At 48.6% G+C, this 13,189-nt stretch overlaps 1 pseudogene; it reads left to right on the top strand.

The window, feature by feature from the left end:
* The first annotated feature begins 12,083 nt into the window (after positions 1-12,083).
* On the top strand, positions 12,084-12,194 carry LOC142462040 (small nucleolar RNA SNORA61; annotated as a pseudogene).
* The last annotated feature ends 995 nt before the right edge of the window (positions 12,195-13,189 follow it).

The raw sequence follows: 13,189 nt of genomic DNA, 5'->3' as shown, positions 1-13,189 counted from the left end.
GCAACTCCATGAGAGGACGATGAAGTCGTCCTGCTGCCCCATGAATCCCCAAGGGGTAGTGCTACTCTTTCCTACAATGTGAGGGGCGGGGGCAGCAGCCCTTCCAGCGTGAAGATCCGGCTGGTGGATCATGGTGTCTCCTACCCCACCTGTCTCAGGTCCACTTGGCGTGAGTTCTGGGAGCAGCGCTTATGTCTAGGACATAAACGGAGGGTGGGAGGAAGCCTAGGCCCCGCTGCTGTAGCAGGTCTGCAGGTGCCTACTAGCCCCTCCGCGTTCCACTGCAGTCTCCTTCCTCCCCTCAGCGAGCAGCTCTGCGGAGGCCCAGATCCCCGCGCCCTTGTCAAGCCACCGCTGCTGCTCTGGTCTGTTCGCCCTCAAGGTTGAGCGCCGGCACATGGAGAGGCATCTGGCTTGATCAACCAGGTGCAAAACATTTCACCACCATTGTGTAACCATAGCCCTGCCTTTTCCAGACGAGTGGGGTCAATTATGCTTGCCAGGATGGTGACACCTGTTGCTTTCCTACCAGTCCCTGGGCACAATGAGGTCAAAGTTTCTGGGTGGGAGCTGCTCAGTCAAGTTTAATGGGATGTTTGCTCTACCCGATGTGGGGAGTGCTTCCACTTTTGGCCCTTCCAAACTCCAAGTTGTGGCGACAGAAATACTCCCAGGGGATCAATGGGTGTGATCCGAGTGCAGCCACTCCCGTGTCTGCCTTTGGTCTCGGGGCCTGTATATCGATGCTACTGGACACAGCACCATGAACTGTATCCTGAAAGATGGTGCCCATCCATCCTTACTTGGTATTATCTGTGCCCTGGCACCCCAGCTATGCCTTTGACAGGCCCTTCTCTCAGATAGTGATGCTGCCTGAAGCCCTTAAGGTAGAGAAGGCCACAGATAACCAAACTGGGTCAACTAGTCAAAATAAGGCTATGGATGACAGTGGGAACCTCAAATCCCTATGTGGATGGAGCCTCGGGTGAATCCCGTCTGCCCACTGGCCAGCGATGTGAAGAGTAGCCATGCTGTCATGCAGAGCGCAGTGTTAGGGCTTTGTTTGTTTCTCTGTATTTTGATGTCGATGCTTTTCTGTACATGAACTCCAGGCTGGGCAGAACTCTGGAGATAGTGGCTGCAGTGGTGGTTTCTTGAAGGGTGTGTGGGGGGGGCGGGGCAGGGGAAGTAGGGGAGCTGATGACAATGGGTATGAGAACGAAGTAAATGTCCCGAGGTTGATTGTGCTGCTCTTACTAGTAGTATGCTATAGGAAATAAATCCCAATGAAACGAGGTTTAAAGAATTTGTCAAAATAGTTGCTGCCATTTTCATGATGGGAGGGAAGGAAAGTGATTGGTATCCCTTGGGACCTGAAGTCTGTTGGCTCTGCCATTTGCACACCTGGACCTCATGCAGAGGCTCTTGCTATCCTGGGCAGCACCCACAGGTGGCAGCCTTTTTTGCCTTATCTGGTATTTGGGCTACAGCAGTGTTCCTAGGCACTAGATCAAGAAGAGACCTACCTACCTACCAGGAGTTGTGCCCCGATCTTGTTGGACGTGCAGGGCCAATACTTTGCTGTTTCCTTTACAGAGGATGTCTCAGCGTGCCTAGGTACACTGTTTAAACTGTCAGTCGTGACTCCACATGGGATCTGCATAGTTAAATGTGGGGGCTGCGAAACATTTGACAACAGTAAAGGGTTTCTGAAGGCAGGACCAGAAATGAATGAACAATCAAGTGCATAATGAATCGGAGCTCGCCTGGGTTGCAGATTTCTTGGGCAAAAAGGGGTCATGAAAGGAAGAGGCTAAAGAAGCCCTCGCCTGGTAGGTACGGCAAGTGCCGGATAGTCACAGGGTTGATTGCTAGCGCCTGCCTCATCGTAGTACTGGTCCAGTGAGCATGATGCACACAATGTCATCGACCCATGGACTAATTCAAAGTTCTACAAGCCATCAGACTATACGTTGACAAGGGAGTTAACACAGCTTTGTAGGAAGACTATAAATGTTATTCATCCTGACTGAGTTACTCATCCCAATTGAGTAAGCGGTGTTTATCCATTCCAATTGAGGATTTGCGGAGGTCTCACATCTGACCAACTCTGGCTATCCAAGGGAGGAGGAGAATCCAATTCTTCACCAGCCTAAGGTCTACTGCCAGGAGGTGGAGGTCAGACACATCTCCAGCCTCCATCCTTCTTTATCCTTTTCTGACATCAATTGTTCGATAATTTGTTGCAATGGCCCCACTGAACTTACAGGTAATGCTCATGATTAAGGGGCTATTACCGTAGTTAACAGGTAGTTAACAAGCCAAGAGCAGAAAGCATTAGGCTGTATAGTCTTTCATCCATAGCAACATGTCTCCTGAGCAAGCAGCTACATCTTTCTCTGGTCTTCAGCCTTTCAGACATGTGGTCTCTTGGTTTTGGCCTCCTTGGACCAGGAAGCCCACCCATTGAGTGTTAGGCTGGGTTGACTAGAGAAACAAATCCAGAGATACTCATATGTACAGGAAAGAGCTTTATATCAAAGAGCAAATACATATTGAGAAAAAAAATCCCATCTCAGTCCAGATCAAGTCCATAAGTCTGATATTAGCCCACATGTCCAATACTAATCCATAAATACCTCTTCAGACTCACACAACACATTCAATGATGCTGAAAGCAGAAAGATCACAGGCTGGTGGGTGAAAAGTCTTGTGGATCCAGTGGCAGTGGAAGCCTCTCCCGGTGTGTCCCCTGGGCAGTAAGGTGAAGCCAAGAGAGTGTGTGGTCCACCTATGGGAAGAAAGGAAGTTCCCAGAATCCTCTAGAGAAGGTAATGCCCACGTGGAGTCATCATCAGGCTGTGACTTGTTTGGCACTGCTATCCTTTTTGAGTTTCTCCTTGCCTTGGCACCTGGCCTTGGTGTGGCATGCCATCTGCTGCCTCTGCCACTTCAAGCTGGGGTGTTGAATGTGCTGTACTGGCAGCTCTGCTTCCTTGATGGTCCCAAGAATTCTCTGTTCCTGCTTCTGAGCTGGCTCATTATTATAGCCAGGGGAGAGGCAACTAAAACGGACCAGTACTCTCTAAAGCATTTCTCATGTCCTATTTGCATAGTCCCACTCAGTTATCGGATATCAAAAACCAAACTTACTGCCACTGAGTGGATGGCAACTCGCAGTGATGCTATAGAACTGCCCCGGTGGCTTTCTGAGACTGGAATCCTTCACAGGAGTAGAAGGCCCTCTTTCTCCTGAGGAGCAGCTGATGGTTCCACACTGCTGGCCTTGTGGTTCGCAGTCCAACACATACCCAGTATGCCACCAGAGCTCACAGAGACATGGAGAGAAGCGTCACACTAAGAAATTTCACTCCACCACATGGAGTGTATGTAACCCACTTCAAATCCCCCTGTTGATAGGATGGAGACCAATGCAATTGCTAGCCATCATCTGCTGTGGACTCCGCTCAGGCAAAGACACCCCATCTGCCACAGCAACTGCAATTGAGAGCCGATTTGGCTCGTTTGTCATAGTCTATTGTCATTCTCCAGGATCGACCTGGCTTTCTTAAGGAACAGACCGGTGAATTAAAAACATGTGATGTGGACCCCTGACCCTGCTCCCACTGTTCTTCAGGGTGGCACCAATCTCTGCAACTCCCCCTGGGATGCAGTACTATTCTGATTGCTTATCTTTGCTGGCTGCATCCCTGATCTATTGCTGTATAACAAGTAACACCAACAACCTAGTGGCATACAACAAAAACAAATGTTTAGTATATGAACAATTCAAGAGCTAGTTCCGGCTCAGAAATCCAGCAGTGGCTTTATTTGGTGTCTCTGGCTAACCACGTAGCAAAGCTGCAATGAAGATGTAGTCATCTGACGGTTTGGTCCAGAGGGGGGCACGCTTGCAAGCTCAGTTGTATGGCTGCTGGCCACTGAGGTACAGCGGATTATTGAGTATGTCTCTTCTAGACAGTCTTTGTAATTCCCACCAGGTGACTGAGTGGGACCATGCAAATGAGGAACTGTGGCTCATCAAAGGGATTGGATAGCGTGTTAGTAATGCAAGTAAGGTGCATGGCACTCCTGTGGAGGTGGAATAATGCAAATGAAGTACGTGGACCTCTAACCAGTTTTACCATTCACTAGGCTAAACGGGAGACATGGCCGGAGGGAGGAACTATAACCAGGGAGCAGCAAGCGATGGTGGCAGAGCAGTAGCAAGAGTGAGAGAGGAGCAAGAGAGCATGCGCCAGGAGCCTGGTATGAGCGGGGCTTGCTGACCCATAGAGCTGAGTTGTAACATTTGCTCAAGAAGGCCTGCAGAAAGGTGTGGTAGTTACATAATTGTTTGTCAATTTGAGAGGATTAAGAGTGAAGGGGTAGAATCTAGCCTGTCAATCAGGTTATAGCTAATAAGGCCACTGTGTGGGCATGGCCTTCTCCAGAGGATTCTGGGAATTCCTGTATTCCTCCTTGGAGGCAGGAGACACACTCTCTCTCTCTCTGCTCACTCACTGCCTGGGAGACATTGCAGCTGACAAGGCACATGGAGCTACACTAGTGCCCTGAGCTGGAGGAGCCACATGGAGACCCCTGGAAGCACTGAGATGCTTACACCACCACTGGAGCCACAAGACTTCCCCCACACTGGCCTGTGATCTTCCTGCATGCAGTGTCATTGAATGTGTTTCATGAGTCTGAAGAGGACTTTATAGATTGGGATCAGACATATGGGCTAATATCGGACTTATGAACTTGATCTGGACTGGGCTGGGATGTTTTTGCAGTGTTCCATTGCTCTTGTATATAAAGCTCTTTCTTATACACATATGAGTGTCTACTAATTTGTTCTCTAGTCAACCCGGACTAACACAAAGGGTGTGGTGGCAGGCTGGAAGAAGCTGTCCCTATTGAAGAACTCTGTCCTGAGTTGTTCCATTAACTTCAACTTGATCCCAGCCTTGTGTTGTGCCCCATTATTGCCTAGTAAGCCCCATAATCAGGACTGCAGTGTCTAAGTTCTGTGTGGCCATTGCAACAGATGACTGAACTCAGCAGAGGAATAGAGAATGCGGGGGAAGGGACAGTTAGTGTCAGATTTGGGGAAAAGGTCAGAGGGCAGAGTTTGGTAGGGAATCAGCCTTAGGCTGTTGAGCTTGACTTTACCTTCCCTTTGTGAAGACAGAAGCCAGGCACCTCCCTTTGTACACACGTTTCCAGCAATTCAGGAGTCCTTGCTGGCTGCTGGCCGCATGCACTGGTACACTGCCACAAGCGCTTCTCCATAGGGCTCTTTACAGCATGACAACTGACTTCCCACTCTGCGAGAGCTCAGAGAGAGGGTGACCGAAAGCCGTTGTCCTTTTGCAACCTAATCTAGGAAGTGATATCCCATCACTCTTGCCATACTGTATGCATTAGAAGTGAGTCCATGAGCCCAGACCACACTGGCAGGTAGGTGGGCATTACGTTAGGACGTGAACACTGGCAGGGGGGATTATTGGAGCCATTTTTGTGACCAAGCCAGAGGTTGGAGGGGCAAGTAATTTCAGGGACTTCTACTTGGCCATCTCTGTCATAGCTTTTATTCCCCCCACCCCCACCAGGTGATAGAAACAACAGGAGTGCTGGGCCACCAACTCAACTATATCCATTTATTTATCCACTTAGGGAAATGATCAGGACCAAAGTTTGGACCATTTCTTTGTTCAGTTTTATTGGCACATAATCCTACAAGTATCCTATAAGTTAGGACCATTTCTTGCCCGGCTCCTGTACACCTGCACTCTGGGGTGCAGTGGCGGGGGGGGGGGGAGCATGCTAGTGACTGTAGTCCAGAGGACCAGGGTCCATTCGAACTAAGACGGCTTGGATATTCCTGTTTCCTTATTTATCCTCCTAGAGGGTGACAGGTCTCTTTGGGGAAAGACCAGGGCATTGTAACTGTGCCCACTTGCTAAGATGTTGCAGGGTTGCAGAGTCCTTCCTCTGTGGACCCAGCCTCTCCTCTAGTTCATGGGTTCTGGGTGTAAAAACAGGGTGGCGTGTCATGGGCAGAGAATCTTAACTCTTTATTGGAAGGCTGTCCTTAACTGCCACTCTGCTTCTTTTGATCGTCCATCTTGCATTTCTTCTGACTACATAAATTGGGTAGTCCCTCTGTTGACTGCCCGGTGTAGATGGGATGCATCCTCCTAAAGGAGCTATGTCCCCCTTGTCTCTCTGTTTGTCGTACTGCAGTGGCTTGGGTGTTGCTGTGGTGATGGAAGCTATGTCACTGGCATTTCAAATGCCAGCAAGGTCAAAGTGAACAGGCTTCAGCAGTTTCCAGACTAAGGACAGACCACGGAGAAGGAACAAGCTGTCCACTTGGGAGGAATCAGCTGCTGAAAACCTTCTGGATATGCTGGGCACACTGTCAGATATGGAAGGCCTAGTGCACAGAAGGAAGGCATTGTCAGAGATAGTGCCAGGAGATTAATTACTTTTATATCATCCTTCCAGCATTGGTCTTATAACTCCCACACATTTAGGTGGGGCTATAAAACTAAAGGTATAAAACTAAAACTGGGATATGCAAATAAGATGCCTGTGGCCCACCAAGGGGATTGGTCACTTTTACCTTCCCACTAGGCTGAGGAAGGACTTCAATATCACCAAAAGGAAGAGACAGGAGCCGGTGGCTCAGACGTAGCCCTTCAGACGCAGGGCTCCTGCACTGAGAACATGCCAGACTCAGGAGGCAGGGCTGGAACATGTGGACAGTGGCAGCACAGGCCTGGCTGACAGCTGCGGTTGGCTGGCCACTAACAGAGCTAGAGTGGAGCACCTTCAGGCAGGAAGCTTCCTGGCTGAGTGTGGCCCCTCCAGGCACTTATCAGCGGAGCTAAAGAAAGCTGTTAACACTTGGCCAAGTAGGGCAGAGGCCGGGCCCAGCAAGCTTCTGTGGCAGCAAGGCCCCCAAAAGGGCTCAGAGAACTGTACCCACATGTTCCTGTTACCTACAAGTTGATCCTGCACCTGGATTGTAGGCTGTTATTCCCATAATGGTGATGTGTGAGCTGAGCGTGGTCATTACAACAAATCATCAAGCCTAGCAGAGAAAACCAGTGTTCCCAGGGAGGGAAGGCAGGCTTGTGCGGGAACTAGGAGAGGGATGGAGAGTGACGGTCATGCCTGACCTCCATCTCACGGATCAGCTTTGTGCTGATGCTGCAGGGGAGTCTTATCTCTCCCCGGAAGTCAGACAAGGCCTTTCACAAGGTCACACCGGAGTCGGAGTGCTGCTAAATCTACCGGTAATCATCTGAGCAGTGTCTTAGAAAAAGAGCACAACAGACACAGAGACATGGGAGCGGAGGAAGAGGGAGGGGGAACAGCACGTGAGGATCGAACTACAAGCAAAGGAATGGCAAGAAAATGCTGGAAGGAGCGAGGGCTGCAGAAGGCTCAGGCCCTGACTTGGGCTTTCAGCTTCCTGAACTGCGAGATAATAAAGTTCTATTCTCTAAGGCATTCTTGTGGTACTGTTGATTCAGCAGCAGTAGGTGTTAAGAAGGGGCCCTGGTGTACCGATCTGTGTTGGGCTGCTAACTGCAAGGTTAGCAGTTTGAACCCACCAGTTCTACGAGAGCTTTCTGCTCCCATAAAGACTTACAGCATCAGAAAGCCTACATAACTCACCATGAGTTGGAGCTCACTTCCTGGTGGGTGGTGGTAGGTAGCTAAGACACTGCCCATCTCTCCGCCTCTGGGATGCCATCTTCTATTAACCCGCTCCATCGTTCCCAGAGGGTCAGGGCTTCCTGGCTGTCACGTCAAAATTGCTACTCACCGTGCTAAGTACACTTGCGTTGGTTCATGCTGAGGGGCACCTACCTGGCCTATTCATGTGGGAAACCCATTGCCATCACTAAGAATCCCTGGTGGAGCTGTGGGGTAACCATCGGACTGGTAACTGCAATACTGGGGGTTCAAACACACCAGCCTATCGTGGGGGAAAGTTGAGGCTGTCTGCTCCTGTAGATTGACAGCCTTGAAGACCCAACAGAGGGTCACTGTGAGATGGAGCCAACTCAGTGGCAGTGGGCTTATGGCCATCAGTGAGCCTACTCCTGTACTAGCATCGCTTACGCTCAGCCCTGCCCTACCTATGAGGCGAGCCCCGGCGAGCACCTCTCATAGTGCCGGTCCGCTCTCTCCAGCACTCAAGACTTTGGTAACTGGGGCATCCTCTGGGCCTTTCCACAGACCGTGTGAGGTCAGTCATCCATGGGCAGTCCTGGTGGTGGGAAAAGGCAGTGCTTGTCTAGGTTTCTATTTCCTCAGTGAAACCGAACGCAGCTTCTGTCTCCATGGCTATAACTGCCCAAATTGAACTGGGCAAGGGCTCCAAACCCAAGTAAGGCCATTAGGCTCTTCCTTTGGAGGGAAGATTCCAAGACATTAGTATCTCCTGGTGGCATCATGGTTGTGTGTTGGGCTGATTCCCAGAAGATCGGCAGTTCAAAGCTACCAGCTGCTCTGTGGGAGAAAGGAGAGGCTTTTACTTCCATACAGAGTGACGGTCTGGGAAATCCACCAGGGCGGATCTACCCTGGCCCACGGGGTTACTAGGAGACAGCACCCACTTGATGGCAGGGAGTTCTCAAATTGGGAAAAGTCATAAATTTAGGAATTGTGGCTGAGATATCTTTCGTCAGGTAAATGGAAAAGCACAGATGCTTGGGATGAATAAAGAAAAAAAATCAGATAAGTGAAAATAAAACGAGACACATGGCCCTGGGGGTGCCAAATAATGACCGAAATCTCCATATTACTTTGAGTCCTCCTCCAGACAGAGTTAGATGAGCAAGAGATGTATTGGGAAAAGGCCTGTGAGCGAACGGGGCAGGGAGCCAGAGGAGCCTGGGAGAGCTGCCCTGTAAGATGCACATTATGGGGGAAAGGCAGGAAGAAAACCGGGCTGGAGGTGTTTAAGTGAGGTGCAGTTCTAAGAAAGCAGTGGGCAAAGCTGTTGGGGAGTGCTTGGGCCAAAGACTTCAGGTGGGAGTGTTAGCGCAACAATGTTCCTGGCACTTATTGCTCTGAGAGGGGAACTCTCCTGTCTCTTACCAGTTTCAGTGACTTTCCAATCCCCCATTTGAGTCCCTTGTGAAGCTGGACTGTACTTCTTGCACAAAGGAAGAGGTCTGACATATTTCAGACCTAGGACACGGCTTGCAACACATGGTAAATGATTGTAGCACACTTGGAAGCAAGCTGCTTCGGAGTTATCTCCCTGAAGGCATCAGCCATGGAGAGCGACCAGACTCTTGTCTGTGGACTGCTTTCCTGAAGGAGGGCTCAGAGTAAATGGAGCCAGCTCAAGGACTACTGCATTTAGGCCGCCATCTTGAATCTAGGATCCACCCATCTTGTCACATGTGTATTCCTAATCCCTCCTCTTCCTAGTGTGTGTAAACCCCTACATGGTCCCGCTCCCATTGCTGTATTGCTTATGGTACAATCCCTTCCTGTGATGCAAGTGGTTATCTGTAATCAAGTAACACCCTGATTACACCCCTAAGTATATACAGGCCTTGGTCAGAAATAAAGGGGAATCCTCTTGCTCTCTATGTGATCCTGGATGCTGAGATCATGGCTGTCCAGGAAGTGAGCATGCTACTATGAAATGTGTCTGACTCCTTTATTATCTTCTCTCCTACCTTTCCTATCTTCTATGACTTTACTATGATCTTTATGTATTATCGCTGTATAATTGTGCCTACGGACCTCCCACAATTGTCAGAGGCTGGTTACTCTAACACTCTTGCCCATGAGACATTTTGTATCTTTCAAATTTGTTCCCTATTTATGTTCACATTACTTCAAGTTGGATTCTAAGTATCTGCAATGACAAAAAAGGAAACCGTCAGTAATGTGGGGATTTTAACTTCAATGTTCTAAGGGAGGTGCAGAGGCCGAGGTACTTAAGGGTAATTCTCTCTTAAAAGCGTGCACCTGGCTCTACAATGTATTCACTTACATCGGAGCCTCATTACACCCGAGCAAAGGTAGGGGGTCACATTATTATCTGTATTTTACATGAGAAAGCTACATTTCAGAGACAATATAAATTGCTCTCAATGAAAAAAATATGTATCAAAAGAATGGATGGAAATAAACTATTAGTCTCTACAGTTACCACCTGTCGCCTGCCAGTTTGCTATATACTCTGATTGTGAGGTTGGAGGCTCTGTCACTGGTCTTGAAAACCAGAGGGTCACCTATGATGGACGAGTTTCAGCAAAGCTTCCAGATAGACTAGGAAGAGAGGCCTGGTGATCTACTTATGGATACCAGCCGAGAAAAACCCTAAGAGTCACACCACAACAGGCTGATCAAGGGCTGGAAGACAAGCCCTGTAAGTTGGAAGGCCACAACAGTGCACTGGAGCATACCAATGATGGTGAAAATGGCGCAGCGCTGGGCAATTTTTGGTTCTGTTGAACAGGAGTTGGAGCCAACTTCACCGCAGCTGACAATAACAATGTACTAAAAAAAAATTAAAAACAACAAAAAACAACAATGTGCTAAAACATTGATGGGAAATATGATTGTGTCTTTTGCAGAACTCAGATAGGAAAAATCAATTTAAAAACTATGCTATCAATATATTTCACTAGAATGCAATCCTGTGGGGGAAGTAGAATTGAAATACTAGATCAAGGCAAAACATTTAACAATGTAAAATGCTTAACTGAAAACAGAGCTTGCATATTTATTTTTTAGTGTATAATTTTTAGAAGATGACTGTCTAGTTGCAGTGAAATGGAATGCCTTGGTATGGCTCTTGTGTTCAGCCTGGTAAATTCTGCTCAGTGACTAGTTGGGAGCATGCAAATAAGGTGTAGAGGACTCTCAGAGATTGGCCGGTTTTATTCCACGGCACTGCAGGAACAGAGGGAATCACATGACTATAAGAGTCACCAGCAGAACATATGCAAGATCTTTGTCTACAGTGGCAGAGAAGCAGCAGCAGCACTGAAACTAGCTTCAGACAGGAGACAGCAGAGGAGCCACGCCAAGATCACGAGGCAGAGCTGCCGAAATCAAAGGGCTTTGTGGCTGAGAAACTGAGAGACCAGAGAGACATGCCTGCCAGGCTGAGAAGAGGTGTTGCACACAAAACAATCATATCCTTGCCATCTTGTAACATGTTAACTTCCTAAGACCACAGTTAAGAATTCCTGAGTTCTGTGCAACAAAGTGAACCGTCAGAGAAGGAGCAGTTCAGGGAAGGGCAGTTGTGTCAGAATAGGGTGAAGGAGGATTGTCTTGTGGAAAATCCAGATGTGGAGCTGGATTCTCCTTCTCCTTCCTGAAGCCAGGGAGGTCAGCTGTGGCTCCCATACTGTTTCTTCACAAGTCCATTCAGACTTCTGGCAACCCCGTATGCGTGTTAGGACAGAACTTTGCTCCACAGGATTACCAACGACTGATTTCTCAAAAGTAGATCACAAGGCCAATCTTCTAAGGTGCCTCTGGGTAGACTCGAATATGCAAATTCGGTTTTGTTAATAGCTCAGAGTGTTAACTGTTCCCACTACTCTAATGGAGGGTATCACATTACTATCGATTTTGTGGTGTAGGGAGTTGTGTTGGGCTAGGTCAGCAGTTCGAAACTACTAGCTTCTCCTCTGGCAAAAGATGAGGCTTTCTACTCCCCTTAAAGATGTACAGTCACAAAAAAACCACAGGGGGCAGTTCTACCCTGTCCTACAGGGTCAGAATTGACTCAACGGCAGTGCCAAAGGAGTTTTATTTTGAGATAGTATTTACAAGCTACCAGAAATGACATCATTTGTAGTCTTGAGCTTTTGATGACAAATTTGGCTCAAATTAAAAATACAGAGAGGGAATGAAAACTGCTGCTCCAACCCAGCTCAGACGTGAAGCTACAAAGTAAAATCCCCAAATAGAAGCCACACTGCCTTGGAATGAACACAAAGTGTCTTTCATAGTCATATGCCTCTTAACATTTTTTTTGGTCAATAAGGTACTTAAAATACAAGCATGAAAAATTAGTCTATACCCTCCAGTGTCCTTTCCCATCGGATCAAAACACTGGTCTGGGTGGTCGTAAAAGGAACATTGAAGCTGCCCCTCAGTGCTCTTGGAGCGCGGGCTAGTTTCAAACAGGGTAAAAATAAAATTAGTCCACAGCTTTCCCATTGGATAACAGTTTTTAATAAAGTTTAGACAACCCATAAAAACCAAACCCACTGCCATCCAGCTGACTCCGACTCACTGATGCTAGATGGTGCTTGCAGGCTGTTAATCTTTAGAGGCGCTGACAGACTTATCTTTCTTCTATAGTCAATGGCTGACCTTGCTTGCAGCTCCCACCCTGACCACTTACCTGGCAAGGTTTGGATACAGATCAATTCACTGCTATTGAGTCCATGCTGACTCATAGTAGCCCTACTGTGGGTTTCCGAGAATGTAGCTGTTTAAGGGAGCAGAAAGCCTAAGCTCTCTCCATGGAGCGGCAGGTGGTTTAGAACTGCCAACCATGCACATCAGCCCAACGCATAACCACCAAGTCAGCAGGGCCCTTTGGATGCAGAATAGCAATTTGTTACGGGGAAAGATCATTTAGACAGACTGCTCAGGGGTCATGCACCGTGGGCTTCAGGAAACTCAGGGGCTGCTAACCACAGGACAGCAGCTTGAAACCACCAGCTTGGGAAGGAGGATGAGGCCTTCTACTCCCATAAGGAATTCCGGTCTCACAAACCCACACCGGCAGTTCTATTCTGGCCTACACAACAGACTCGATGGCAGTGAGGGTTTTTTGTTTGTTTACCTTTGGGTTAAGGGCAGATGAGGCAGTTGTTATTCGACTTGGGACATTTCCCCCAAATAACTTCACCCTGCTGCCCTCTGGTAGCTCTTCCGGATTGCAACAGGCCACCTGCTCACGTGTAACTGCCTGTGCAAGGTGCCCTGGGCTGGCGGGCGTCAAGGGTTCATTAAACCAGAAACGCTCGATCCGCCGACCCTCGGGCCCTTTCAGGGGGCTCGGATATTCGGTAGCACGCCTGAGTCAGAGCCGGCCGGCCTCAGGTGGTTTTTGTGACCACCGTTGGCAGGCCAGAGTCAAGGTCCTTATTCGCTTTGCCCCCAGCCCCCCTCC

The sequence above is a fragment of the Tenrec ecaudatus genome, chromosome 11 (genome assembly GCF_050624435.1).
Source record: "Tenrec ecaudatus isolate mTenEca1 chromosome 11, mTenEca1.hap1, whole genome shotgun sequence".
Classification (NCBI taxonomy): Eukaryota; Metazoa; Chordata; class Mammalia; order Afrosoricida; family Tenrecidae; genus Tenrec; species Tenrec ecaudatus.
Note: the sequence above shows the minus strand (reverse complement) of the source record. Positions and strands in the feature narration are given on the sequence as shown.